This window comes from Rousettus aegyptiacus, unplaced genomic scaffold (assembly GCF_014176215.1).
Source record: "Rousettus aegyptiacus isolate mRouAeg1 unplaced genomic scaffold, mRouAeg1.p scaffold_m13_p_7, whole genome shotgun sequence".
NCBI classification, from domain to species: domain Eukaryota; kingdom Metazoa; phylum Chordata; class Mammalia; order Chiroptera; family Pteropodidae; genus Rousettus; species Rousettus aegyptiacus.
The window spans coordinates 84,683,493-84,692,378 of record NW_023416310.1 but is presented as its reverse complement, the minus strand read 5'-3'; the positions used below and the strand labels follow the sequence as shown (position 1 = coordinate 84,692,378).

The 8,886-nt window shown below is 38.4% G+C and overlaps 1 pseudogene; it reads right to left on the bottom strand.

The window, feature by feature from the left end:
- Positions 1 to 7,235: 7,235 nt before the first annotated feature.
- LOC118606144 lies at positions 7,236 to 7,354 on the bottom strand (annotated as a pseudogene).
- Between the last annotated feature and the right edge of the window lie 1,532 nt (positions 7,355 to 8,886).

The window sequence follows — 8,886 nt, the reverse complement described above, 5'->3', positions numbered from 1 at the left end:
GAGTTTATAACCATTGGATGCTAAAGTCAACCTTGTGTTTTGCATTGTTAGATTCGAGGTTTAGTGGCATTAATTTGGTTCATTCCTATCTTTTGATGAAAGTTGGCTAATTCTGTTTTTTTAGAAAGCCTTCGCAACTCTGGAGAGACATTTTATAGGGATGCGCCAATGATTTAAAGAATGAGAAGTATAGGAGAATGTATATATAGTCAATTCCTACTTTTCCTATCACTATTAATGTGTGAACTTATATTATGGAGCCCTCTTTCAGTCCAGACTAATTTGGCTGGAAGTGGCAAATACCCAGTTTAAACTGGCTTAAGCAGAGATGGACTCTCTATAGAAGAGTAAAAATATTGTCTCTCTTAAGTGGTGTGCTTTGGAAATACTGGTGATTATTATTTTTATGTATTTTTTTGATTAATACTTTTTATATTATCATATTTATTTTTCCAACAAATCTACAAGAAAGATACTATTTTTCTCTCCATCTACCCATGAAAAACAGGCTCAGAAAACTTAAGCTACTCAGTCAGGGTCATATGTAAGTAAGGGGTAGAGCTGGAATTTGAACCCAGTTTTGCCCTATTCTAAATTCTGTTCTATTCTGGTTTCCTGTCCTTTAATACACCAACTGAGAAGACATAAATTCACTCAGTCTCTGAATTCCTGTTTGTGTGTGGGAGGGTGAGGCAAACCACTGGTAATGTGGAAAAAAACTAAATAACCTCTTGTCTTATTTAATTATCCCCCCCACCCCACTGCCCCCCACAAAGAGCAGTTCTGCAGAGTGCCACCACCAAGGCTTCCCTAACAAATGCATTCTTCAGTGAGACCAGAGCCTTTAGTAAATGCTCTGGCATCCAGCATCTTGATGGCGCCTCACACGTGTTTCATCTCAAAGCCGATTCTTGATGCTGGGATGACATTGGCTGTCAAGCTTCCTTTCTCTCAGTCATGGGCAGACAGCAGGGGATTTCACTGAATAGTTGTGGAGGCCTTATTCGATTCTGGACACTGTTCTAAGTACTTTACAAATATTATCTCATTTAATTTCCTCAGGAACCCCTTGAGATGGATCATCACTTGTGCTCTCATTCTGAATCCAAAATACACAGGCACTTGCAGAGTGCTGTTCTGTGTGGACACTTTTCTAAGTGCCTTAGTTATACTGGGTTATTGTATTTCATCATCACAAACAACCCCATGACGTAGAGACTATTATTATCATCCTTATTTTATAGGTATCAGAAGACCTTCATTTTTTTTTTTTTTTGCTCAAGGTCACACAATTGGTAATTGATAGCTCCGAAATTTGAACCCAAGCAGACTGGCCTCAGAAAGCACACACACATTATCCTATTGCTTAAAAATAGTTAACTCTTTTCTGCCACTGAAACTTGAAGCAAGTACAGTAGCTTTGCCTAACCTGAATGTTGTTGATCCTCACGTTAAACTCATTGACTGAATTTGCTAGAGTACTTAGCTTAATTAGAAAAGTAGGAAGCAATGAAGGGTATTGACCTTGGATTTAGACAGAAATGAGCCATTTATTGAGTGAATGACCTACTTCACTCCTTTGAACCACAGCTTATTCTTAAAAAATTTTTTTTAAAAATTAAAATATTCTACAGCCTGCCTCATAGGCTGTAGTAAGATCCAATGAGAAAGCCATATAAAGACCTTGTATAGTGTCTGGAATGAGGAAAGACTCTAATAAGCGGTAGATGTTTCTATTATTATAGGCAAATATTTTGCTACCACAGGGATTGTCTTAGTGTAGGTACCCTACTAAACATGCCCTATGAACATGATTTTTAGAAAATCTCCTTCATTTTGTGACTAGTCACTTGATTGTGTTATCTGATAAATACATCTCTTTCATTGAACTATAAACTCTGCTAGACTGTAGTCTCCCATAGCCTGTGAACTTCAGGTGTGTGTTTCTGTTGTCCAGTCTTGACATGGCCTTTCTTGGGACCTGGATATGCAGAAGGAATATCTTGTGTCCATCGACTTGAACAAGGTTTGGACATTTTAGAATAGAAAGCATTTACAGGACAGCTCTAGATATAGAGACATTAATTTACAAAACCCAATTGAGGATTAATTCTGTGCCATTTGGGACCAATGTTATCTGATGGGCATTGTTCTATACCAAGTTTGGTTCAAGACTAACTTTATGCAGGTTTGGGTTTAGGTCAGTGTCCTCTGGAGCACATTCTATCTATTTGCACATGACCTTTCTCTTTGTCTGGGACCCTCCACTATAGCATCCTACTCAAAATATTCTCCCCAACAGTGGCTCATCCTCTGGTTTGCTAAAACATCTGTTTAGAAAAAAAGATATTTAAATGTTGACAGTGGTTCTCTGAGGGTGTAAAATGCTTAGCATAGAGCTCGGCAGTTTTTGTGAAAGAGAAAGAATAAAATAAGAGAGAAGAAACTTGAAGAAAGAACTAGACTTTTACATGAAACTGAAAAGAAATCCCCTCCCACTCTTGCCCTCATAAACATGAAACATTTGTTTTATGGCGACATTTTTAGCCCATTCTGAAATGTATTGATTTGTTTCCTATGAGTCATTGTCTGTTTCTTCTATGTTAAAAACACATTAAATATCAATGTGATTATATAAATATATACGTGTGGGTGGATAGGAGGATGAAGGGATTTTTTTTTTTTTAAATTCTAAGAAGGGAAATAGCTTTTTCATAGGTTCCCACCTCATCAATCAACTCATCACATCCTCAGTCAACTTCATTTTCTTCCTCGAAACAAAACTGAACAGTTACTTCTGGTTTTAAAGCTTGAGAAAAAAAGTTTCGGAAAGTTCTGGAGATGGCCAATTTGGGGGGGAAATGTAGACTTTGTAGCTCTAAATCCGGGTCGAAGAGAAGTCCAGCTGCTATTTTCATTTTAGGCAGAAGAGGGCAGACGTTGCCACTCCTGCCTACCCCACATTACCCAAGGAACATTATGTTTATGCAAACAGCCTTTGACATAATAGCTTTGAAACAGCTGAAAATTGAATTGTGCCTTGAGGCCAAACATCTAGACCACCACCTTTGTTATATTCATCTGCCACAGTAAATTGGGTTCACCATTGGCTCCGGGAGCTGCTTTTTCCCCAGATTCTGGCCCCACAGTAACTTTGCATAGGAGAAAGACAAATGCAACTTCCTCACACAAAACATTGGCAGGATTTCATTTCACAAACTCTTATCTGAGGGGCTGGAGATTGCAGTGTGGATTTCTCCAGCCATCTGAGGAAAAGAAAATAAAAGAAAAACTGGAAATCTCAACCAAACCCATCTAATTCTGGCATCACTCTCTGTGTGTTTCCATAGCTTTTTAGGTTCTCCACTTAATCTAATTAGGACTTCACCTCCTGAAATAAATACCTAATAAAGAATGAACCTATTAAAAGACTAAATTTACTACACACCCATTTGTGCAAACCCTCTGTATATTTCCTCGAAGCGCTAATGCCGATGAAATTGAACGTTGTTTGACTGGGTAATGGTCTCCTGCTGTAAGATGGATTATAAAAAATAAACATCAAGGAGGGGGGTGGGGGGGAGGAAGCTGGTTGCTTTATTGAATTCCATCGATGATAATGCCATCACCTGAAAAAGCTGCCTGAAAAGAGTGTAAATGGGAGAGAAGCAGCAGCATCCAGAGTCAATTTGCAACTGAGGAACAGTTCATTTTCTTGGAAGTAATTTGATTCTGTTTGGGGTTCATTGCCCTGGTTTGGGGGTTGACATAAACTAGATTTTTAAAAGAAATCTGTTCGCGGGCATCATGGGTGCCTTTCACAGGAAGGCATTTGGTCATCAATTATGATTCATTCAGTTATCAATAAATATTAACTGAGGGTGTACTGTGTGCTAGGCATTATTTAGAAGCTGAGGTTGTGATAATGAGCAAAAATAGGTGTGTCCTTACTCTCATGAAACTTATAGTCTAGTGGAGGAGGTAGAATTCATTCATTAGCAAATATTTATTAAATACCTGTTTTGGATCAGGACCATAATCATAAACTAACTAACTACAAAATTGTGACACAGATGAGTAATATGAAAGCAAGGTCGTGAGGTTACTGGACCAGGATATGTGCCATTCCTTTGAAGAACAATTATAAGACCGTTCATGTAATATCAAAAGGATTCCTGGGTCAGTATGGCAATTGACCTATTAGAGAGTTTATTAGCTTGTGGGTTCCCTTAATGGGTTCAAATCCAATTATCGAACTTTTCTAGGACTTGGTTTCCTTTTCTTGGTAGATGTCTATAATGTTTTCTGTCCAGTTTGCCTAATAGGGTGGATGTTTGAGTTAAATGAGAGAATATGCATAAAAGTGCTTCGTAGTTGATGACAATAATCAGGATTATTATTGTGGGCAGGTACTTTCCCAGGGCTTACTCACAAGGATCTCGGGTAGGTGAGAGAAAAATAGGTTCATCAACAGTGAACCATTTAAACAGCTTATAGTTAAGTGATAAAGCTCGTGGCACAGATGATATAATATGCTGGATGAGGTTGGGGAGAAGGCAGGTCTTGAAGAATGTCTGGTGGTTAGAAAGAGAAGAGCAGGAGTCCCAGGCTAGTCTATTATTGGGGCTTATGGGGCTGCTGGTGTACATGCTGGCATTTGGAACACATTGGGGGAGAAATGATTGACCTAGGGTATGCAGCTCAAGTTTAGGATGGTGCCACAGGGTTTTTTTTTTTTTTTTTTTTTTTTTTTAATGGACTTATCTGTTAGGAGGACTTCTGACATTTGCTGGATGGTACTTCAGTGGCCTTTTGCAAGCTCCTCCTCTGCGCTTTGGTGCCCACCCTTCTCGTGCTCTGTGCCCTCTTGCTCTCAGTCTCACCTGGCTACACCATACTCTCCACCACTCCAAGCCTTCCTTGCTCCTCTAGGATCCTGCTTTCCAAAGTCATGGCTGGTCGTTATGTCATCAGTGCTAAGACACTGAGGGGAGATCACAGGAACATTTACATTTTCTTCCACTCTCCTGAAAAGACAATGCTTAAAAAACAGGGCTTCTTTAACTGTTACCTGGATTGCCCCTTCTAAAGGAAAAATATTCTCTCAACTCAGGAGAAGACAATGCCCGTTTGGAGAACACTGACTTAAACTTTCAATTGCAAACTGCCACTGCTAAAGAGAAGTTTTGATGTTTTAGTTGCTAAAACTTTTTTTCCCTTTCAAATTGTCATTCAAATGAAAACACACAATTAAAAAATGTTTTTGAAACTCTTAGACCCTTAAAAAAATAGGGCTTTCATTGCCCATTAAATTAAGCACTTAGGGGACTCCTTACACCCCCAGGGTATTAGTTCCTCATTCACTCTCCTCATTTTTTCATTATGTTCAGGCAGCCAGGTGGCATTTCTTCGATGATTAATGATGCCGGGGTCTCTCACTCGTCCCCTTACTATCTCCTTGTGAGAATCCAGGAAGAGCCAGTTCCCTTGAACTCTTGTTCAAATTCTCTGTTGTCAGTTCTAGCCCTATCTCCAAGGCTCCGGTGAAGTCTCAGAGGGTCAGCTTCATCTTACGGTTCAGTGTCAGCGTCTTCAGCTTCATGGAGAAATCTGGCCAGAAGAGGCAGACATTTTGAGAAAACTGAGATTTCTTAGATTTGGGCCTGGATTCTGTAAGCTCAAGATACCATCGCCATCTCTGAGTGATTCTGATCATGCCAGATCATCCTTGCTCATGCCTTTGGTATGTCTACATCTTGGGCAGCAGAAAGGGATAACGAGGCAGAAAAAGGCAAGGGTAAAGTATAAGAAACAAAGGAAGATTTGAGAGATGAAACATGGTAGAAAAGAGAGAAAAGATAGATGTTTTTATTCGATGACATCAAAAAAGACATTGAGCAGTGAGACTAATATATTGAGTGTCTACTATGCCCCAGCTGATTTACAAGTACACCCTGCTGTAACCTAGGAAGGACTCTCCACCCACAAAATCAGCTACACGATAAATCGATTTAAGCCCTGCATCGTGATGGCTGGAGGGAAACCCAACTTCTATCACTATGGGAGTCCGTTTAAACCTTTCCTTCTGCTCCCCCACCCCCACTCAAGGATTTGTCAAGTCCCAGGCTTTTATTAATGCCAGATAGAGGCAGCCCCACTGGTCTACTCAGGTTAGCTCTCACTGCTCCCACAGGACCTTTAGTTGCTGGCTCTTGGAGTTTAGGGCTCTTTTATGAGCCCTGTGTCCTGGGTAGAGGCCCCTTAGAAGCAGTCCCTAACCTTTTTGGCATCAGGGACAGGTACTTCTATGAGAAATCAATGACTGATGATCTGCGGTGGAGCTGAGGTGGTGATGTTAGCACTGGGGAGTGGCTACAAATACAGATGATGCTTCTCTCACAATTCTGCCACTCACTTCCTGCTGTGTGGCCTGGTTCCTAACAGCCCATGTACTGATAACGCCCACTGCTCAGGGATTAGGGACCCCTGGTTTAGCCCACCACATAGCCATCCTCAGGAGCTTAACCTTTGATGCTGTCTTAATTTCACCTCTGTCCCAATTATAGAAAGTTTCTTCTTTCTTCTCCACTCCCTTGTTATCTTCTAAAGCATATGTCTTCCCTCCCCTTTGGGTCTACTGCTAGAATCTCTTCAAAGTGCTGGGTCTTTTACAAAAGATGGAAAGAATCATTGACCTAAGCAGCTTCTGCTTTCTACCCTGAAGAACTCCCTATGGCAGGAATTATTAGGGTCTGAATACCCTTGAGAAAAGAGGGGAGGGAGAAATAAAGCACAATACTAATTAGCATCATAAAATAATTTTCTGCCTGATAATAATACTAAAATTATGCAGATAAAAACCTGACTTTAGGACCTCTTTAGAATGTGATAAGAGGGTTTGAATATTTGTCTGATTTTCTTGTAGCACTTAAAAAATATCTTTTGAATAGGTAGTACTTGCCATGGTTTAGAGTTCAAAAATACAAAGAAGCTATAACTCTAGTGATGTCAGTCTTCCACCCTTATTCCACAACCAGCTAGTTCTCCCCAGAGGCAACTACTGTTACCTGTTTGTTGTACTTTTAGCTAGAAATATTCTGTGCATATATAATCATATATGAATACAGTATGTTATACATTTTTTTTTTTTTTAGGTGAGGCAACCCTTGGTTGACCTCACAGATTGCAGGGACCTTGTCATCTTACAATCCCTTATTATTATTTTTATTTTTTTATGCCTACAGCCCCTGGTCTTCCTTAGTGGTCTCCCATCCAAGTACTAACCAGGCCCAATCCTGCTTAGCTTCCAAGATCATATGTGATTAAGCTTGTTCAGGGTAGCATGGCCATAGACCAGTATGTTATTCTGCACCTTTTTTTGGCCTAATATATATTTTGATTTTATTTACATAATTATACAAAGCTACCTCCTTAATTTTAGTAACTTCATACTATATTCTATTTTATGTACTTACCATAATTTCTTTTACCACCCATCTGTTGATGGACATTCAAAATGTTTCAATCTTTTGCTAATATAAACATTGATACTATAACTATCCTGGTTATTGTACACAGATTTGGGTGAATTTCAGGATGAATATTAGAACTTTAAATATTCAGTTAAAAGATATGCACATTTTAAATTTTGATAAATATCGCCAAATTGACTTTCTCAGAGGTTAAATCCACTTACATTCCTTTCAATAAGGTATTAAAAGTGTGTTTTTCCACCTTCAATACAAGTTACTGTAAGTTTTTTATCTTTGTCAATCTGATAGGTGAAAAATGAAATTTCTTAATGTTCATTTCTCTTATTATGAGAAAATTGAATATATTTAATATGTTTACACATCATTTTAGTTAATTTTCTGTGAAGTTTCTATATTCTTGTCTATTCTTTCTTTAGTAGTTGGATTTTTCTTATTGATTTCTAAGGACTCTTTTCATATTAATGAAATATAGCCGTTGGTCCATGATATGCACTGCAACCTAGTTTTCCTCTTGTTTGTTATTTATCTTTGACTTTTCTAATATTTTCTTTCACGCAGAATTTTGTGGAGTGAAATTCATCTATACTTCATTTTGGCATTTGAATTTTATGTTACATACAGAAGCACTTTCTCCCTTGTAAGAATATAACAGTTCTCCCAGTGTTTTCTTCTAGAGTCTTTATGGTTGCATATTTTGTACTTTAATCTTTGGTTCTTCAAGAATGCCTTTTGGTGTAGGGAGTGATTTAGGAATCGCAAACATCATTTATTTTTCTAAACGATTATTCAGTTTTCCCAATACTATACTAATTTTGCAGTTCTTTAAAGAAAAAAAAATAACTAAGAATTCTTTGGAATGTATGCTGTTTCTGAAGTCGGCTTCCAGAATCTGAGTGGGAAAAGTTGGCGGGTAGCTTGAGTATCCTGGGCACACAAGTAATGAATGACTACCATTGAGAAGTCAGGAAATGAGTCCCAGAGGCAGCGGTGGGGTAGGAGCCTATCTTCATTTCTTAACCCCTTTCATGGACATTTGCAGACTTGAGAAGAAAGGGTTGATTTTAGACTTAACACTCTTGGGGCCCAACCTTGGCAGCAAATGAAAACCTAGTTAGAACTGATAGAAAATGAGACATAATGAGACCATGTTAAACATATACTTTGCTATTATGTATGAAAGCCATTTGGTAATGGCTTTTTTACCCCTCTACCATAAATTATTTTCAAATATTTCTAAGGAAATATTTTTTTTCATAAAAATATCTCAGAGAGGTGATTTTTATCTCTAGAGGCACTCATTCTAAACTGTTTCCTTTTTGTTTTTCCCCATAGAGTGATTTACTGTACTGGCTGCATTTTTTCCATAGTCAACTCTTGTTATACTGAAATTCTT